This window comes from Arvicola amphibius, chromosome 3 (genome assembly GCF_903992535.2).
Source record: "Arvicola amphibius chromosome 3, mArvAmp1.2, whole genome shotgun sequence".
NCBI classification, from domain to species: Eukaryota; Metazoa; Chordata; class Mammalia; order Rodentia; family Cricetidae; genus Arvicola; species Arvicola amphibius.
The window spans coordinates 44,093,263-44,107,289 of record NC_052049.1 but is presented as its reverse complement, the minus strand read 5'-3'; the positions used below and the strand labels follow the sequence as shown (position 1 = coordinate 44,107,289).

Sequence of the window (14,027 nt, the reverse complement as noted above, 5' to 3'; positions counted from 1 at the left end):
GGAGCTAGGCAAGATTGTATGGGAGCTGCAGCAACACCTCTCCTGACCTAAGACCTAGCCTGAGATCCTGCTCTGAATCTAAGCCAGGACTGAATCCTGATTTCTTCATTCCAGTTATGAGATGGGCTGAGGAGAAGTAAACCAAAGAAAATTCAATCAGTTAAAAGAAAAGCTGGCTGGAGTAGCACATGCAGAGAGGCAAATGACAACCTGGGTGACACTTTTGTCACGTGTATTTGACATAAACCTATAACCCCAGAATGTGAGAGACTGAGGTAGGCGGGTCAGGCATTTGAGCCTCACTTGGGCTAAGTAGCAAGATCCTGCATTTAAAAAAAAAAAAATCTTAATATAACATTGGTGAATCTTGATTGAGGAGCCTGGGAACAGAGACATGGAAAGAATACACTGATTAATCCTTGCTCCCAGTTCAAGAACAGCAACACTAAAGAAGACGGTGACACTCTAAAGTAGCAACCCCGGGTCTAGGAGGACAGAGTGCTGGGTACCACCTGGGAAAGATTCGGGAGCACATTCAGGGTTGCAGGAAGTGCTCTGCATCATTTTAACATGGGTAAGGATTATGTGAATCCACTCAATATGTAAGACCTCTAATGAACCTACCTTTCGTCCATCATCTATAGACTTTATATATACATATTAAGCCTCAAAAACTATTAGCATAAATCTGCACTTGGGGAGGGAGTGTTGAGAGGGACAGAGTCTCACTGTGTATAAACTCAATATGTAGACAAGGTTGGCCTTGAACTCAGAAATGTGTCTGCCTCTGCCTTTAGCAGCATGCTGGAATTAAAGGAGTACCACCATAACCGGGTCCAAAATAGTACTTTTTAAAAAACAGAGTCTGGGTAAGTTTCTGGGGCTAGCCTAGAACTCACAAAACAGCCTAGGCTGTCCTCAAACTTGCTATCTTCCTACCGTCGCCTCCCAAGTGCTAGGATTGCATGGGACTTGCCATCACACATAGGAAAAGGACGTATTTTAAAACTCATTTCTCTTTTCTCATTCCTCACCTGCACCTTACACATGTTATGTAAGCCAAGGCCCTTGGCCAGGTTACATCTGAGCTGGTCTTTCCTCTGAAAGTGAAACGGAGGGAGGGGCAGAGGTACCAAATGGCAGCACATAGCATGCGCGGTATTTCACTGGCCACTGGATGCAAGGGCACACTCCATTTCCCCAAATGTGGGAGTGGGCAAATTTGGACCCTAAATGAAGCAGGGCAAAGCTATGGGACCAGGCCAGGATACTTTGCAGGACTACTGGGAAGCAGCAGCGATTTTGAGCAACATGAGTCTGTGGTTTCCCTGCCCAAGAACGGGAGTAGCAACCAAGAAAGCAGTGGGGTTGAACTACAGGTGAGGGTTGTGAGGCCCTGTTTCAGGAAAGGGAGCCAGAGCAATACTGAGAAACAGCATCGAAGGCACAGAAAACCCAGGGAACACATCAAGGGAGTCAGCTGAAAAGGCAGGTTCATTCGCTTAATCCAGTGTCCCACAAGGAGGGAGCAGGCACTCAAAACAAAAGCAATATTGAACCTTTCCAGGATACAAGATCTTGTCTGTTACTGCATGGCTTTCAGCTCGACGATAAAAAAACAGGGTGTCGCAGGCAGAGCGCAACGAAGAGAATGGCAGAACGGGATTGCTAGCTGTAATCTTCAGATCAGCGAGTACAAAACCGGTTTGTCTGAGATCAGACATAGATGCCATTGTAATCTGGGCAGAGCGGCACTCCGTGCAGTCATTTAAGGATAAACATTAACCATTTTAGCATGCAAGGACAACAATGCTGTCAGAAACAACAGCTGCATGGGAGTACACGCTGCGGTCACTGGAGACCAGCACCAAACTGAGCAATCAAATAAGAGCCCAGTAATTCGGTTTAGAGATTATTCCAGGCTCACTGGTCCTACTTGCCAATGCCATTAGCTAAAAGCAATTTTGTTCCTTCGTGTGGTTCGCGAGTGCATGGGTACAACGGTGAGAAGGCAGTTCCCAAGGACAGGCCCTGCCTGTGTTTACCTTCCTGAAGCGCCTCCTGAGACTTCTCTTGAACTCACTTGTGCTTCTTCTTTTCAATGGGTGAGACTGTATAATTACTGTCTCCTTTTTTAATATTTTATTTTTTTTCGGAGCTGGAGAGATGGCTCAGTCATCAAAAAAAGCTAGATTCACAACCAAAAAGACTACATTTATTTTATGTGTATGGGGTTTTGCCTGCATGTGTGTGTGAATACCACGTGCATGTCTGGGACCTGTAGAAGTCAGACAAAGGTATTGGGTCCTCTGGAACTGGAGTTACAGAGAGTTGTGAGCCACCATGTGGGTGCTGGGAACAGAACCCAGGTCCTCTGCTAGAGCAGCCAGTGTTCTTAACCAGCGAGCCATCGCTCCAGCCCCAAGATGCGCATAATGTTAAAAGGGCTTATCACTATCATTATTATTATTATCAGTACTATCATTATTTGAGACTAGGTCTTGCTATTAGTTCAGGCTGGCCACAAACCCACTATATAGTTCAAGCTGACTTCAAATTCTTTTTTTTTTTCCATTTTAATATGTATGGGTAGTTTGCCTGCATGTGTTTATGTGCATCACGTTTTGCGGTGTCTGAGGAGGCAAGAAGAGAGCAGCAGATGCCCTGGAACTGGAGTTCCAGATAGTTGTTGGCACCATGTTGGCACTGGGAATCGAACCCAGGTCTTCTGGAAGAGCAGGTAGTGCTCTTTAACCACAGAGCCATCCAGTCACCTGTCCTCAAAATTCCTGATTCTCCCGCCTTAACTTCTCACATGCCACTCTGCCTAGTAAATGTGCACTCTGTAGCACGAACTCTAATTGGTCTTAATAATAAAAACCTGGAGTCAGATACAGGGGTTAATGCTGAAAGATCAGAAAAGCAGAGCAGTTAACCACTAGAGAGTTCTTACCTCTACCAGTGCTCAGACCAAATGAGCAATCCTGTCCCTACGAATCCTCAGACTGAATCTCTCTCTATGAAACTTGAGACTACTGCCTCAGACCACTCTGAGCTCCTGTCTCCTCCTGCCTTATAGTCCTCTCTCTGCCCAGCCATATCGCTCCTGTCTCCACCTCCCTAGTGCTGGAATTAAAGGCATGGGATCCCAAGTGCTGGGATCACCTTTGTGTGAGCTTTGTTTCTTTTTAAAAACAGATTTGAGCTCATGTAGGGGCCTTGAACTCACAGAGATCCGCCTGCCTCTGCCTCCTGGGTGCTGGAATTAAAGGCGTGTACCACCACCCACTTAAAATATAACTACAGCACTGTTTTAATCAGCTTTCTAGGCCCTCTGTCGTCTGTGCTAACATTTTGTCCTCTTACCTGCATAAATTCTGCTCTGGCAGCCAAAAGACTTTACTGGTTGTTTCAAGAATTCCTTCCCGGAGTTGGGGAGGGACTCTTACCCACTACAAGGTCCGAACAACAAACCAAAGTATAATTTCATGAAAGTTCAGCCTCAGAACTAATGAGTTTATTGGTTGGGCTTACTTACAAGGCATAGATGAGGGACTGTTTACAGGAGCATGGGTGACTCCAAAGCTACCACACTGCGACGTCTTCGTCCATCATGAATGACGGCTTCTCACAGCCACATAGACAGAATCCCTTTAGTTAACCTTCCTGACCTATAAACTCCAGTACTGCCAGAGTCAACCCCTTCCCCAAGTGCAGCTGAGGCAGAACTACAAACAAATGTCTGGGAGGAGGTGATGGAATCTCAGGTGAAGGTTCAACAACCTCCCCACTCCCACCTGTGATAGAATGTTAACAGTAATGTGGTTGTGGGCAGGGCAGCTGTGCAAAGAGCAGAGCTGATCTGATGAAGACACCAGCTGTTTTGCTGGAGAATCACAGTCGACAGTACCGGCACTGCCCCACTTACGGCTCTCACAGGTCCTCTATTCCAGCGTCGGAGCTCACTATAGACTCCCCTCTACAGATCAGCAACTGCCCTTGACCTAGGCAAACTTCACTGGGCTTACCCTCACCCCTGCGCACTTAGCTTCCCGACAAATGAGCCTCTGATTTTAAAAGCCCAATCTTTGATCTTGGTGCTTGCTTGCGATTATTTTTGCCAGCACTTTTAATACCCAGATGCCCTTATACCTTGATGACCCCTCATTCCCGAAGGAGAATTCTCATGATGGGTTGAGTATGAACAGCGCTCCGGAGCACACCCTGGTGTGCAGTGTGAGGTGTAAGGTACACTCTTAGCTTTCATGGCTGCCCTCCTGTCCTCTCACATCCCTACAAGATGAGTTCCCCAGGGAAGGAGAATCTAGGAAAGAATTGAGTGGGCCAGAAGATGTCCATGGAATCACATTCAGATCACCAGCCATGAAGGGGAAAGGAATAAGCAGGGCTGGAGAGAAGGGCCAGTGGAACTGTGGTGCAACCCCCAGGAAAGCCTCGGCTCTCTCCATGAGGAATGCTGATCTCCCATCCTTTAGAATATCTGTGTTTAGAGGGCGTTTTACGGCTACAGTAGTCATGGGAAGCAGGCTACCCTAGGCTGGGGATATAACCTCAGGCAAGATAATTCTCTTCATCTTCTGTATGACTCTTCATCACAAATCAAGCTTCTGTAGGTTGTCTTGGTTCTTCAGTTTCTGCTCTGTTCCATGTTTTGCCTGCCCATCTACCAACAACACACTGTCCTCATTACTGCACCTCAGGGGTCAATTTTGTGAAAACTGGTATTACTATCACTTGATCTTATCTTGAAGGTTTATTTTTTACTCATGTGTCCATGTGTGTACCTCCATGTATATTTGTGCAGTGTGTATGTACAGGCGTTGATGGGGCCAGAAGAGGGTGTTGACGCTCCTGGAGCTTGAGTTATAGGCAGTCGTGAGCTTCCGGATGTGGGTGCTGGGAAGTGGACTTGGGTTCTCTGGAAGAGCGGAGAGTGGTTTTCACGGTTGTGCAGTCGCTCCAACCCCTTGTTTGTTTTTGAGAAAGGATTTCCTTTAAACTTGTCACGTAGCTGAGGATGACCTTGAACGGACTCCTAATCCTCCCTACACCTGAGATTATGGGCGTTTGCAACTACACACAGCTGAAAATATTTTTTTTTAAATATGGAATTTTCCTGTGTCAGAAAATTATATATCTCTATTGATACCATTTTTTTCTTTGATGGCATTAAAAAAAATTTCCATCTTTGATTAGGTCTTGCATGTTTTCTGTTAGATTCTTTACCAGGTATATTGAAGCTAGGGTTGCCAATTACAAATGGTATTTCATTATTAGTGTTTAGCAATACAATGAGCTTTGGCCTTTAATTCAGCAATCCTATTAAATTCTTATGCTAATTCTGATAAATTTCCTATAGATTCCACTTTCCAGTATTCATAATATCCAAGCCATGTATTGGATGGACAATAATACGCTTAATACAATAATTATAATAGAAGATTCTAAAGACATAGCTAACCACTTCCTCTTCTCTGGCCACACTCCACGCTGTGTTCATCCTCGGTTTATTGATGTCAACTGTCGTCCATGTTTTCCTCCTTGTTTATGCCAGTATCCAGGGGTGTTGGTTCCTTTCTTCTTCCTGGAACAGAACTATTCTCCAAACACATAATTCTACAATCTGATTTGTTCACTGCTGACTATTATAAAGTTCTCGAGCTCCACCTTTCTCTAACATTTTATGCATTTAATGTGAGTGTGCTCAAGTCATACACTGGTCAGTCAGTCAGTGTGAGGGCCTCATTCTTATCTATAAAATTAATTTGGCTGTTTTACATGTATAAGTATTTGCCTGCACACATGCCTGTGTGCTACATATGTGCCTGGCGCCTGCTGCGTTTAGAAGAGGGTATTGGGTCCCCTGGAACTGGAGTTGTGACTTGCTGTGTGGGTGCTAGGAATATCCCAAGTCCTCTGGAAGAGCAACCAGTGCTCTTAACTGCTGAGCCATCTCTTCAGCCCCAGACTACATCAGTCTTTAAGAAAACACACACACACACACACACACACACACACACACACACAAATACTGGATAATCAAGAGGCTAGACAGGAACTTTGATTCTCTAAAAAATTAGAGCCAAAGGTACATAGCTCAGTGGTGCAGCATTCACAAGACCCTTGTACTTAGTCAGCACAAGGTCTAAGTACAGCATCAGGACCAGAGAGAAGGCCATAGGGATAGAGATGGCAAAGACAAAGATGGCTGAACTAGTCCCTTTACGATTTATAATATTAATTTAATTATTATACAATAATTTTTCCATTTAATCCATTTTCAATTTAATCCATTATACAATAGTGGATTCATTATTGTAGCCAAGGAGGACCTTGGGTTTCTGATTGTGCCCCTGCTTCCAGAGTGCTTGGATTACAGGCATGCGCCATCACACCTGGTTTATGCAATGCCCATTACCAAGCCCAGAGCTTTCTGCATGGTAGGCAAGTACCAACCGAGTTGCATCCCCCACCTAATGCTTTACATGGTTAAATACAACATACAAGGCATCTGTGTATCTTTTTAAAATGGATCACACTTTGATCAGGTTTTTTGTTTGTTTTTGTTTTTGTTTTCCTTCAAAGTAGTCCTCCTAAAACAGGTTTAATTAGGGCTGGCATTCAGAATTGAGAGACAAAGTCAAACTGTGAAGAACTATCTGGACACACAAACCAAATAAACAGCCATGTTCAGCAAAACTATTGGCTAGGTCTCCAAAGATGAAATAACACTTCAACTTTCTTATTCCTAGGGCAATGTACTGTATCAGGTGATCCAGCTGACTCAATGGCACCGGGCCATGCCACACAGATCACGTCTGTCCGGTGAGATTAAGTGAGGTCAGAACCTGCTCTAGCTGGGCGAGCAGCGGCTTTGCTGGAGTTTTAACGCTGGACTCAGACAAGGGGCCAAACACATCAAGACTTGGTCAGTCTTGCTGTGGTCTGCTGAGGGGACGCCACTTCCGTAGCATACCAAGTCCCATATGTTACTACTCTAGAACACATGGGGCTTTCTGTGAAAGCAGAATGCTATCTGCCAAAAAGATATTAAACCAAATTCATCTGGTGTCTTCTGTAAATAACTTACTATTCTTGTCTAATGTCTTGTGAGAAATCAACCAGATTTGCCCAAATAGGATTCTAGGGGTGAGGGCTCTTTTCTGTATTTTACTAAAGAAATATTATTTTACATATAATTTTTGTCAACAGGTGTTTTCACATTATAATTTTATGTTAATACTTAATTCTTGTCCCCTCGAATTCATAATATTGTCTAAACTAAGTGGTTTACTATTCCTTTGAAAGTTACTACCATATGTATATCATAGCTTCATTGACATCAACAAGTATTAGCCCCACTGTACAGAATTTGGGGAAAGACACTAAAATATGTGGCATATATATCCAGAAGTTGACTTAATAAATTTTTTTAAAAAGTCACAATAGTAGCCCTCTGCGACCTATGAGACACTACGCCCTGCCGTTCAGCGAGGGGCTTTCTTCACAACCATCTTATCCAGTCCCCACAATGCCCAGCATGATACGCAGTATGTCTCCTTAGAAAGGAGAACAGAACATTAAACTCAACAGGGCCGTGGACTTTACACCAAGGAGTCATTCCTTCCTTTGACGGTCTTATCTTGTGTACTGAATGCTATAAAATGTAATATCGGCGTCCTTTGCGGGAAGCTCGGTTGCATTCCCTGAGTGCAGTAAGAACGCTGCCGGCAAAGAGAGGGCTTTCCCCCAGGTCACATAGAGGACGTCCACTGTGCTGAGAACAGCTGGGCTCCAGAGAGGACCCAGGAAGCTGAAACCCAACTCCAACAACAAACATTTCTAAAAGACTGGCCAGAAGTCACCTGAGGACAAACTGGTGTGTGTATTAGGTGTAAAGCGTAAGAATTTAGACATTGTTCTATAGAAGAAAGTGGTACGAGGCAATTTAACAAGTTTAAATTATGCACACGTTATAGAAACTTGGACATTTAAAAAGCCCCGATACCCAACTACAGAAGGAATAAAGTTTCACTTTGTTGCTGTACTGTTATTTTGTTCCTCAGATATAATCGCTGTTAGTTTGAAAACAACCTTTTTTAAATGCCTGAAAACACAGAGCTGCTATTTAGCATAAATGTAATTATACTTGACACTTCTCTCGGCAATAACCCATGGGGTAAAATACTGTGTGTCAACATAAGCTTCGGAAGTTTTTGATTAGCTTCAGGCACCTCAAGGCTTTCATGTGTTAAGATATTTAAAATCAGGCCGTTGTGGTACATGCCCTTAATCCCAGCACTTAGGGGGCAGAGGCAGACGGGTCTCTGTGAGTTCGAGGCCAGTCTAGTCTACAAAAATGAGTTCCAGGACATCCGGAGCTGTTACAGAGAAACCCTGTTTCGAAAAACAAAAACAAACAAACAAAATATTTTAAATCTAGAAAAGATATTAATATAATGTACTTATATTTTGTGTACTTATCCAGTTATTTTTAAGTGTAATTATTGAGAGTGGAGTTGATGAATACATAAATACAAACATTATAATTTAATATACAACTTTAAATCGCTCTTTAGAAATTTTTTTTTCAGTAAGTTCTGCTCTCCAAGAAGAGGTTTGGATGCTTTTTTTCTCTCTATTTTCAGTACTAGGTCTGATTAATGGGGGGTTTTGTTGAGCAAGGTTGTGACAGGATCATCGCGGTGGTGTGTGAGGTAGCTAGCCTGCTTCCATCAGATTATTGTTTCGAATGCATGATTCACTGTCTATTTAAAGTCCTAAAAGAAACAACTGGGGAACCAGACACCAAGGAAATGAAGAATCATAATATATTAGGAAGAATGACTAAACAGAAAATAAATCACACTGGGCAAAAACTGAGTGTTGTGTTGAGTCGGTGGGTCTCAGACACCAGCACAACGAAACTTTACATCAACTGGAGAACCTTTAAAAGCAGCCAGTGTCTGAGTTACACACCTCAGCTTTCATCTAATTGATCTGTGGTATGACCTGAGTACCAAGATATTTAAAAGCCCCATGGGCAATTCTACTGTAAGCTGCAAATGAGAATTTCTGTTTTAGGTATTTTTAATTTTAAAGGTCCTGAATTCCATGTCAGCATACCCCATAAAGATAACTGATAGGCTTGCATTTGATCCCGAGATTCTCAGGAAAGCATTTAGGCCTGGCAGTAGGAGATGGACTATGTATTTGGGGGGCCATCTCACTAGGTTCAGTCTAAACACTTGATACTAATAGTCGGGAGAATTTGCTATCATTTTCTCAGAAAAGCCACAGGATTGTTTTCCAGGGTTTAAAGTCATTTCTATACCTTGACCTCCAAAGGTGAAAGACCAGAATTACTCAGAGCCTGAGTCAGGCATCTTGCTACATCCAGGGAAAGCAAACAGAGGCCCATAAGTCTCCGGAAGACAAACGAAGTAAACAAGCAACGTTCTCAGAACATCCTCTGCCAGATGAAATCTACCAGTTAGAACAGGTCTGGCCTGGCTGGCAAGCCAAGGAGGCAGGATTTCCATAAGACTTTAGGAGAAAAACCAAACAGCCTGATTCAGTGGAGAACATTCTTCAGGTATTTCAGTTGCCTGAGATCTTATTTCTCACCCCTTCCTTCTTCCCTCCCCACCCTCTTCTCCTATCTTGGAACCATAAAATCTTCAAACACAGTCACTGTGATTGGTGATACCGGAAGGAAAGTCCTGTCATGTGGAGAGATGAATGTCCCCTGATGACTGGGAGAATGAGTCACTCCTTGCCTCAGACCTTAGGGTATTTTTGTGTTCCATGCCAACCTGACATTGCCAAGCAGCAGCTGACGCCCTAAGGAGAGCTTCTAACCTTCAGAGATGAGAACAGAGATCTATCTGAACATCGGCATCCCAGAGTCTCACATATGCCTGGGACGGTGATGGAGGCTGCAAGGGCTGCCGCTTTCTAGGCATGAGGAGACAGATGGCTGGGATTCACTTTCCAGCCTCTCTTTTAACAGCGCGGCTCTGCTCAGGAGTACGCTGGTAAACCTGTGTGGAGGGCGGAGACACGGGAAGGGTTTGGGGTGCAGGGGATGGAGAGCCTGATTTGCAGCATTGCTGTTATGTCTGATGTCAAGTTAGCAAAGCCACCAGGGCACTCACAACATTCCTGAATGCTTACCAATCAGCTTTCACCAGCCTGTCCAAACTGGTTCCAGCAGACTACCGGCTGTACCTCATGCACTCTTGGTGATGCAAGCCCATAATCCCAGCACTAGGGATCCTGAAGTAGGAGCATCACACGTTCAAGGCCAGCCTGGCCTACATAGCATAACTCTGTCTTTCAAAAGGAAACCTTGGCAGTATAGTATAATTATTATTTCCATTTTGCATCTCAAAATTCAGTCCAAGTGAGCTGCAAATGCCAGTTTACACATAGACCACGAGTTTCTCAACACCTACTTGCAAAGATGCTAAGGGTCTAATAAGAGAAGGGCTCAGCTATTCACACTTCGAGAGGGTTATTTATAAGCATGGAAAACTAAGTGAAATAATGGCTTAGGGCCAAGACCATGGACTAAACAGAAACTAAGGAGTTATTTAATCTAATTACAGATGAACAATAATACCTACAGGCTTGGGTACCCACCTCTTTTCTCATGAGCTCTGAAGGCTTCTTAGAAGTGAGTAATTATTCCACATCAAATTTATTTGAGTTAAATATGAATTGTAAATTCTCTAGACGAAAACAGTTCCCCATTTGACATTAGGAAATCCTATGTCCTTCAAACAGATGTCTTACAGAATAAAAGAGATCTGAGTCCTATTTCAAAAAGAATCAACTCTCCCTAGAAAATGATTTTCTGTGAGTCTTTTTTAAAAAGATGTATTTATTTTATGTGTATGAATGTTTTGCTTGCATATATGTCTGCGTATCTTTGTGTGCTCCTAGCCCCTTCAGCGGCCAGAAGAAGGTATTGGATTCCCTGGAACTGGAGTTACAGATGGTTTTAAGCACCATGTGGGTGCTAGGAACTGAACTCAGGTCCTCTACAAGAGCAGCCAGTGCTCTTAACCATCTCTCTAACCTCTTAGAAAAATTTTTATTTAACACTATTTCTTTTAAAATGTCAGAAATATGAGTTAAACATGTTAGTAAATTACTACTTGGAAGAATATGTGCTTTCCATGCTACCTTATCATGGAAACTACTTACATAGTATATTACCACATAAAAATAATAAGTTCTTGCATTTGCGTAGTAGAGAGGTTGCAAGCGACTTGCAGTCCGGGTAAATGCTACCATGCAGCACAATGTGCAATGTCAGTTTGAACAGGATAGGTACCATCTCTAGGACTTAGGATCCTAATTCAAAATGCACAGAAAACTAGGATCTGTAGGTCCAGGTTTTGTGGCACATCCATGTAATTCAAGAAACAAAGGGGTTGAAGGTCATACGTTTGAAGGCACCCTGGGATAGAATAAAAATGTATCCCAAACACGTTCATTGGTGTGCCAGTTACTTTTCTACTGCAGTGATAAAACGCCAGACAAGGAAAGTTATAGAAGGAAGGATTTATTTGGGCTTACAGCTACAGAGAGTCCTTCACCATCGTGGTGGGAGGTGTGGCAGCAGGCAGACACCACAACTGGAGAAGCAAACTGAGAGCACACATCTGGAACCGCCAGCAGGAAGCAGAGAGGACAAACAAGGAATGACTCATGACTTTTTTTTTTTAACATCAAAGCCCTCCCCAATGACATACTTTCTCCAACAAGGTCACACATCCTAAATCTATCCAAACAGGTCCATCAACTGGGGACCAATAATTCAAACATTTGAGCCTACAGGGGACATTCTCATTCAAACCACTGTGAGCAGTTAGCTATTCTTGCAGAAGATCCAAATTCAGTTCCCAGAACCCACATTCAGTGGATCTCAACAAACTGTAACTCCAGCTCAGATTCCTTTTCTGGCATCCAAGGGCATCTGTGTGCATGTGTACAGGCATAGGCACACACACACACACACACAGAGAGAGAGAGAGAGAGAGAGAGAGAGAGAGAGAGAGAGAGAGAGAGAGAGAGAGAGAGAGAAAGAGAGAGAGGAGAGAGAGAGAGAGAAAGAGAGAGAGAGGCGGAAGAGAGAGAGAGAGAGAGAGAGAGAGAGAGAGAGAGAGAGAGAGAGAGAGAAATACAAAAATAAAATCTTTTAAAAAAAGTCAGGGCCTCCAAACCAACACCAAAAGGTACCTACCATGAGGGTGTTGTAGGTTCTAGGCTCTAATAAGATAATGTGAATATAGGCATTGCCACAGGTTTAGCATTTGGTAGATACATAATAAATATGAAATGATGGCTATAGTGGTAGCATTTTGTAGATGTTGGAAGAGCAAACAGTTGTTGGGGTAAAATTATGCTCAGAGGATGTTTGTATCCTGTTTTGATAGCAGCCCATCCTTCAGGGCTGTGGAATAAGTAAACATGTGTGAGAAACATGAATTTGGGCAAGGGTTTATAGTAGCCAGGTCCTTTGCAATTTGAGCAAAATGAAATTCACATTAACAACTGCACAATGAAAAGTAAACTATTCTTAACCAAGTAACATATTGAGACATGCCCAAAGACAAAAATAGTAATGGGTCAAAGAAGTGTATTGCTTTGGACTGTCTACTACTATTAATAAAACGGTCTCTCTGCAGGAAGTGTATGCAGACAACTCACAAAAGCAGGAAAGTCACTCAGGAACCAGTGGTGAACGCCTGGTTTCAACGCATGGAACTGTCCTGCTGTCATGAGAGAAGGATGTCACAAAGCTGACGTCTAAGAACATGGCTTCCCTCCTGCTTTGGACAAAGCTGTGTTTCCCACTTGTGGAAGCGGTTTACAGAGTGAAGACTGAACTTTCTATACCAACTCCTTTATTTTACACATAAAGAAACTAAGGTCAAAGCTGGAGATGCTGGCCATATAGTAATCTTGCCAGCTCAGAATCTTTGTTCTCTTCTGGCAACAGCCTACCTCATGAATTGTCATTTGAGGACTTGTTCCTGGCTTGTGATCTTGTTAGTCTGAACGAGACTCCTTAGCTCAGCTCCAGGTTTGTGGTTCCCATGTTCAGGTGTAGACAAATGGGTACAGCAAAGCATTTTCTGGGAGGCAGGTGAAGGGTAGAACCCATATCCATTTACAAAGGGAAAGTCAGAGTAAGGTCCACTGTTGATACCAAAGCTGGAAATTTATCTACCTCTCAGACCCGTACCCAAAACATACCTACATTTAAAAATTGATTTTACTTATGTAAAAAGTGGTTCTGGGTTTCTTTGTAGTGTTACTAAGCCTGTCTGTCTGAGGGTCTATGAGCATTTCTGCTTAGTCATTAAGCATATGGAATATAAACATATATGTTTTTCCATGTCTTTAATGAGAACACAAGTTTTAACCAAGGTAGAGACAATATAATAACAGATATGCAATGTTCCTCTAAAACTACTCAAAAAACCATTGTAAGTGGAGGCTGGAGAGATGGCTCAGTGGTTAAGAGCATTGCTTGCTCTTCCAAAGGTCCTGAGTTCAATTCCCAGCAACCACATGGTGGCTCACAACCATCTGTAATGAGATCTGTGCCCTCTTCTGGCTTGCAGGCATACATGTACACAGAATATTGTATACATAATAAATAAATAAACATTAAAAAAATCATTGTAAGCTACAAAGATATCATTACATATTTAGACCCTCAATGTCCACACTACAAATTATAGCTATGCAAAAGGAGGAGTCTAGTGTACTGGCGAGATGCTTCAGCAGGTACAGAAACTGGAGATCATACCTGAGGAGCCAAGTTCAGTCCCTGGGACTCACAGGGTGGGACAGAGACTACTCAGACAAGTTGTCCTTTAACCTCCACATGCTTACCATGACATGTGCACTTCCACACACACACAAACAAATAAACAAACCAATGCAATGAGGATAGGGAGAAAGGAAGAGAATTGTGGTTGCTGCAG

The 14,027-nt window shown here is 43.0% G+C and overlaps 1 pseudogene; it reads left to right on the top strand.

The window, feature by feature from the left end:
* The first annotated feature begins 1,136 nt into the window (after positions 1-1,136).
* Positions 1,137-14,027, top strand: part of LOC119809209 — a 28,133-nt pseudogene continuing 15,242 nt past the window's right edge.